At 38.9% G+C, this 8043-nt stretch overlaps 1 protein-coding gene across 1 annotated transcript in view; it reads right to left on the reverse strand.

The window, feature by feature from the left end:
* kalrna (kalirin RhoGEF kinase a) overlaps window positions 1–5400 on the reverse strand; it is a 203067-nt gene extending 197667 nt beyond the window's left edge. Inside the window, exon 1 of the mRNA XM_079822059.1 lies at window positions 5293–5400. The gene's annotated coding sequence lies outside the window, so the exon portion shown is untranslated. The remainder of the gene's footprint in view (window positions 1–5292) is intronic.
* Between the last annotated feature and the right edge of the window lie 2643 nt (window positions 5401–8043).

The raw sequence follows: 8043 nt of genomic DNA on the forward strand, positions 1-8043 counted from the left end.
AATCAAAATGCGGCATTAGCGGAACCAATCAGCATGTTCAGCGCCCAATGCCGCGTTCCAGGCAACCCATAACCAGAGTTTTTCCAAACATCTACCCGTGAAGTGCACTGGAACGGCAGTCAAACCTGTGACTTCCCACCCGTGAACTCGTACTAGATCAATGTACTCCCAGTTACGATCTCTGACATTACATAGCCCGCAAAACAACAATGGCGGCCCCTACGGATGCGGTATTTTACAAATATTTTAAATAAAAGGTATAACAGATTATCTTGCCTTAGTTTCTCCTCCATTTCCCTCAAATAAGCAAGGAGTAAGCACCTTTGGCGATATAAATGATTGTAAATGAGCATAAGCCCTGTATGGTCCACTATCACAATTTCTTTCGCTCAGGCAGTTTGGCGTGACTTTGCCTGGAACGGTACAAAGTCGCGAGTCGTGGTTTGAAGTCGTGACTTACAGGCTCAAAAACCTGCCTGGAACGCAGCACAAGTCCCACCCCCGAAAGTTCATGAACTTTGAAAAAGTACAACCTCGCGAGCAGGGCCGTTTTGAGGGGGAAATATTTACCCAGAACTTCATTTAGACCCTGGTTCCTGCGGTCGAAACACACAGAGTACCACCCCAAAGTCCCTAGTTCCTGGGGAAAGTTCCTGCGGTGGAAAAGCGGCTTAATAAAGGTTGGTTTAAAGCACTTAATTAATTACATTTTTCAATTTTCTAAGACCTAACCTAAAGTGAGAACTGTTTAGAGTTAATACGTTCAACTATAATAAGAAACATTTTTAAATGTTCAATTTTGTCTTCTATGCATTTCTTATACAGCACAATATAATTTGAGTGTGGAGCACTTTTGATGAGTATTCCTTTCTGATTCATATTAAATGAGTCACTTGACCCAGGAAAAGGACAAAGAGAGAGAGCAAGAGAGAGGGGTGAGTGTGTGTCCTTCAGACCATAGAGTGCTGCACATTTTGCCTCATTATTGCATTTAAGCCACTTTGGTTTTTGAATTTCCATATAAACTATATCACTCAGAATCTCTTCTACCAAATATCAGCTTGGAACAGAGCCGGGTCATTTGTTTGGGCACCTTTTAAAGAGTTCCTGGATGATTGTTCTCATCAGGTTAAGCGGAAACAGCACAGCTTCTATTTCTGGCTCATGCTTTTGAGGTAGCGCTCAGAGATTGGCAGATAAAAATAACCCTCCAGTGATTCAGTGATGGCAAAATTAACAACACAGAAATCCGTACGCCTCAAAGAGGGAAAGAAAGATGACAGAAAGTCAGCACAAACGCTGTGTGATTAGGATCCACATAATGGCACATGTAAGCCTCTCTCATTTCCTGCCGTTCAAAGGTCTGAATGGGAAACTTGTCAAAAACAACAGCCGTAAATTCTAACACTTTTCTCCTGCGATGGGACGAACTACTGCCAAAGCCACGCTGTCGACTTTGTGTTGAGTAATTCAATAGCTGGATATAAACACTCAACACAGCCTTGAATCTTCATCCCACACAATCTAAATCAAGAAAAACAAACAACTTGCACATTCACCAAGTGCCATTACAGACCTTTTACCATTACCATTTGTTTTATTTATCTCCAAAAACATTTGATAGAGATGATTTTCTGCCTATTGTTGTTGTTGTTGCTGTGACAAAAATGTGTGAAGATCTGCAGTTAAAACAATGAAAGAAAAAAACTTTGCTTCAGAGAGGGGGACAAGAAATGATACCCACAAATAAAGAATTTGTTCCCATGACTTCAATCCTGAGTTTTATTAAATTGCAAAAATGGGGGATGAGGCCTGGTTGAGCTGCTGCTATGTCAAAGAGATGCTGTTTTTTTCCACCCCTTTTCCAAAACTCATTTGTTTGACCTTCCAAAGGCTGACAAACTTAGAGTTGTTAAAATTGATTTTAAACACTATTCCTGAACATTACGGAGAACAGCTTCTAGAAACGAAGAGAGTATAATTCAGGCTATGTACAAAATTTTCTCCTGAAATAGAGCAGTTCCCACGTTGTTCCCGTCTGTTGTTTGTGGATCAAAACTTGTAGTAAGTGCCCTATTATTTCTAATTGCATTTTATATTGACAGTTCCAATTATAAGTTTTCCGACAAATATCATAACACAAATGGTGTATACCATCGTATCTAAAATGTGTAAGGAAAAAACTTTAGACCAGGTTTTTGTTGGTCAGTGGCGCAGTCGATTTCAGTTGCGTCAAAATAGCAACGTGCCTGAACACACCTCGTTTTCAGACCAGCGCGTCCATGGGCGAACAGATGGGCGCGAGTGCATTTGCTATTTAAACAACGTGGCACTGGACGTGAAAATGATAACTGCGTTGGGCTGAAACTAGCAAAAAAGACTTGCGGCGTGCCTGGCATCGCGCTGTTCCGGGAACATGATAGGGCCATTGGGGTTAATTTCGTATCCAGTTTAGCCACCAATAAACTTGTTGTTATAAACCGTTTTGTTTCTTACAGAACTTGTACAGCACAAGCTGGCATTCATAATACTTCTATGATGCTTTTTGTCCTTTTGGAGCTTCACAGCTCCTATTGAAAGTATGCTTTCATTGTATGGAAAAGAGCTACATTCTTCTAAACATTTCCTTTTGTACTCCACAGAAGAAAGTCAGTCACACAGGTTTGTAACGACATGAGGGTGAGTAAACGATGATAGAATACTCATATTAAGGCGAACATGAACGAAGACAAAAGAGTCAAAAGAGTGTGTCACAAACACTATATCATGTGCCAGTGCAGGAGGCATAGGGCATGAATCATAGCCTGAAGGAAGGTTTGCACGCTGACTCAATAACATTGATTTTCCCTCTTCACCAAACTAGCAGCCTGCACCGCTTTACACTTATCCGACACTGATGATGCAAGCACTGCTCCCGAGTGGAAATCGAACTGGGCTGGGTTCGGTGTCTAGTGTGATATTTATACATCCATAATGGATGTGGATGACTTGTTCTTCTTGCTAATGAGGATATCTTTTGGCTGACAAAATGGAAAGCCCAGTTAATGCAAAGTCTGGAGGAACAACGCTTTCAAAACACGTCATTCAGACCCTCCTATACTAAACACACACGTTTCAGACACTTAACCACATCATGTCATGAAGCAGGGTAACTGATACCTCTCAGTGAACCAGCATTGCACTTTTCATTTCATCTGCATGACGTTTAAATCTGTTTTGCGTTAAAGAGCAGCTGAAGGGGACAGAAGCTCAGATGCCTGTGGGCACAGACACATCAAAATACTTTGAGCTCTGATGATGAATCATGGCTTGTGGGAAAAGCTTAAAGAGACGGAGGTCTCCATCCCTTCTTTTCCCCTTTCAGTTTCTTTCTCTCTTTCTCCTAATTAAACTTGTATTAAGTCCGCCTTTGTTCACAGCTTAGCTCACAGACTTTGATGCTGACATCTGAGAGCAGTGACAGCATTGATCAGTGGCCCAGTGAGGTCAGCTGTATTCATAACACCAGCCCTGAAACACACACACATACACACACACCCATTGGTTCACTACCTTTGTGGGGACTCTCCATAGACGTAATGGTTTTTATACTGTACAAACTGTATATTCTCTCCCCTTACACTAATCCTACACCTAAACCTACAAAACTTTCTGCAATTTTACATGATCAAAAAAACTAATTCTGTATGATTTATAAACTTGTTTTCTCATGGGGACCTCAATTTAGGTCCCCACGGTGACACAAGGCCCCATGAGTCTGTATGCATTCAGGTTGAAGTCCCCACCGGGATAGAAAAAACATGAACACTCACACACACACATGCACAAACAAACATGCACAATACCAGACCTGACAATTAAATGCAAAGGATCCAGTTTATCTAAATACTCTAAAAGGATATTTTAATTCATGTTAACAGGAAACACACAACTAAACACTTATACAACTTTTTAAATAGTAAATAATCATTTGCGACTTCTTTCAAAAACATTAAAAATAGCAATGTGTCAAAATCTTTTAATAATTTAAAATATAATAGAAAATATAATATAAAATAAAATACAATTTGTTCACATGCTTTGCAATAATGCATGCATGCGATCACAAAGATCATGTTTTCTGTTAAAATTGGACATTATATTAAGGTTAATTCAATAGTTGATCCTGTTATCAGCATGATCACAGATGTTTTTTTCACCACTTTGGAAATGCCAGGTATGTGATGTTTACTTATATCTTTGAACAGGATTTATTTCCAGGTATAACTGTGTACTCCAAATGTTCATTTGGCTCTCACTTTATATTTTTAACTATATTCTAAATAAACTACAAAAACTATATATTTATTTTGTCCTGTTTTGTTCTCATATTCTTTCTTATAGCACCCTCTCATATACCTGACTCAAAGGCTCATTCATTATGCGGCTCATTATGCGGTTCTTTGTCTTCTCAAGTGTGAATCACAGCATTATTCATGATCGTTCACACCTATTTGCATAGGGGTTTTGTAAACAAAAAGTGTCTTTAAATCAATTTACTGTTTTATGGGAATGAGGCACAATGATTTTCACAATCAGTTTGACGCAAAAACTCTAGGCAACAACACCCATTAGTCAAAAGTCTTGTGGACAAGAACGCTAAAGACCGCAGCCTCTAGCGCCTCTTTAGGCTTACTCACACAGTTCTTACTAGCTGGCCTCCATTATACTCACCCCCTAAACCTCACTCTCATCCTGGTCACGGCACTAATGTAACCAGCCCTACTCGACCCGCTCTGAGTGGAATTCGAACTACCGTTTTTGGCATAGGAGGCAGGCACGCTAACAAAGACGCTAAAGACCACAGCCTGTAGCGTCAGTCCCAGTGCACCTCTTGAGACCAGGGGAGAGAGGTTTACCTGCACAGCTCTTATTAGCTGGCCAACATTACACTCACCCCTCTAAAGCTCACTCCCATCCAGGTCACGGCACCAATGTAACCCCTCCAGTTCTACTCGCACCACTCCGAGCAGGATTCAAACCGACATATATGGCATGGGAGGCGGGCATGCTAACAAGGACGCTAAAGACCACAGCCTCTAGCATCAGTCACTAGTGCACCTCTCGAGGCACAGATCTTTACTAGCTGGTCTCCATTACACATACTCTAATATTTAAGCAACAGAAAAGTATTTTTTTATAACTGAAAACAGCCCGGAGGGCAGAGCAGAGACCTGTTTATACAGGATAATGACACATTAACATCCATAATTCTCATGCTCAGTTTGTGTATTCTGAATTAATTAAGCTCACCTGGGCACAGTGGACAGGTATGTTACAAGTCGTCTCAGGTCCTCTTGTTTTATTCGGTCATGGTTACTCCTAGCGGGAAAGGTCAGGATGGGGCCACCTCTCTTATCACGACCTCCTTCAAACGAACCAGAGATAACATGAAGCCTTGCACACATGAAACTCACAACAGAGCATGTCTAGTGAGTGAAAAAAAAAACTGCATTTATGAGCATCACTGCTGTATTACGCTGTAGATGTAATGTACATTAATGGAGGGCCTGAAGGTACGGAGCCTGGGAAATCACCTGTAGGAGAAAAAACAAGAACTGCAAATCTCTGGCCACAGTTTTGCAATTTGTCCGCTCAGTTTATAAACTGTACTCACAGATTCTTCAATTGTTCCCTCAGTTTAACAAATCGCACCCATGGATTAATAAACCATACCAACGAATTTTCAATACGTGCACTTTATTTTCTCTGGCCCTATCATACACCCCTGCGCAAATTGCTATTTTGAGGAACTGAAAACGACTGCGCCATTGACCAACAAAAACCTGGTCTAAAGTCAATAGCGCAGTATTTTATGTGTTATTTAAAGGGCACTAGGGCCGTGCACAGGGGGGTGGCCCCGGTGGCTAGAGCCACTGCCCCTCTACCCTCATTGACTGAGGTGGCCCTCTTCCCTCCCACACCCCCAGAGGATTCCCATAAATGTGTTCTGTTCCACTAAAGATCCACTAATTCCGCTCCATGTTTTCCCGCTCGCTCCGCAGCATCGCTCACAATTCTGTGGCAGTGCCCGCTCTCTGTGGAGACGACAGTTCCAGAATGTCGTCCCATTAACAGGTCGATTACAAACTACAATCCACATTACAGACAGTGGTTGATCTGCGGAATTAGTAATTTGGTAGTTTGTTTTTGTATTTTTGTCGGCAATGTTTTTCTCCTGGTCTTCTAATAGTGCTAACAACTTGTGCAAAATATCCACGTTCTTGGAAGATAATTAATTGTCTAATCAAATTATTATACCTGATCTGAGCTAAATAACACCAAATTTGCTGTTGTCTGCACACTTTGTAGACAAAAACTTCACAAAAAAGAAGACTAAACGCTAAAGGCAGTTCAACATTGCAAATATGGATTCAATGCACCAGCATATTAACTGCTGGAGCAAAAGATTTGTGAAAATAAATAATAAAAATTGTTTGTTTGTTTGTTTGTTTCAAAATCTTATAAATGTATGGGGTGGTAAGGTGGGCCTTTTACCCCACAGACACACAGACATACAAATACTTCAGGTAAAATAATGTTTTAATCATGTCTTAGTTAATACTTGTTCAAAACAATCACTTCACAAACACAAACTGGTTATTGTTCAATAAATATAGTCATTAAAATATGTTAAAACATTATATGTTTTTAATTTTGTTTTTAAAGATTCTGAAAGCATTGAATGATAATTAAATTAAATATATATATATATATATATATATATATATATATATATATATACTATAAATATAAATATATAATAAAGCTTTACAGTAGTAACAAATAATTAAAAAATGATATTAAATGATTTTTTAAATCTGATGGTTTCATTATAAATATGGTGATTATCTCTAAGGTGGACACCCAACGTAATATATGATATTTCCCATCTGAATCTAACCATGTCATGTCAACAAATGGAAAACTATTTATTATCATGTTAATTATGGTGCCTTTTACCCCAAATGCCATACTTTTACATATTCTCCTGTTATTGGAAAAACTGTTGCTTATTACATACACAGGGACACGCAGCAGCACACACACAGGTTTAAATATCCATTATGACTATCCATGTCATAATGGATAGTCATTGCATGTATCAGAATTACCTATATGCAGTAATAATGAATGAAATTGCCAACTTATTTAACCAATCGTGGCAATACACACATGTATTCAGGTTGAGGGTGTCTATATTCTGCCATGTAAATAGCGAATCCGCCATGGTGAAAGCGCAACTGGCTTTTCAAAGGGAATGGAAGATGAGACTCTGATTGGTTTATTGCACGTTACGCCCAAAACACACCCATGACTCATTAAGAGACTAGGTACAACCCTTTTTTTGCCATTTAGTGTTTATTGCATTATTTAGTGTCATTGTTTGAAAGCAGATTTACAAGTTGTACTGTTATAGTATATATACAGGGCTGGGCGATATGATGATATAAAATATGTTGAGGATATAAATCTGTTTTTTTAAGGTTTTAAGGTGTCTTTGTTACAGTGTAATTATACATTTAAGTACCGCATAGTATTAAGTAACTACATGTACTTACTATAGGGTTAGGATTAGGATTAGGCTTTGGTTTAGGGTTAGTTGCATGTAATTATGTGTAATTTATAGTTATTACTATAGTAACTGTATGTAACATATGTAACAATGACACTGCAAAATAAAGTTACCAAACGATCTTTTGTATTTATTAATTGTGTAGCATGTAATTCAATATGCAAGTACATAATTGTTTCTGAAGATGGAGGCTTGATTGAAGTTTGATCTGTAAATTCATAAAGTAAAACGTCAACAGAGGATCTAAATTGACCATTTGGCTGAGAATCAAACAAATACAAAACTCATTTTGGTGGTTTCACATCAAGATTGAAGCTGCACAGTTGGCAGTGTTTGGAAGCGGAAACAGATGGTGTATTTTATGGTGTATTTTTTGTTATTATTTTTTATTTATTCAAAAGGAGTGTCACATCATATCTGAGTGCCCA

Source organism: Gobio gobio, assembly GCF_949357685.1.
Source record: "Gobio gobio genome assembly, chromosome: 7".
In the NCBI taxonomy this organism is placed as follows: Eukaryota; Metazoa; Chordata; class Actinopteri; order Cypriniformes; family Gobionidae; genus Gobio; species Gobio gobio.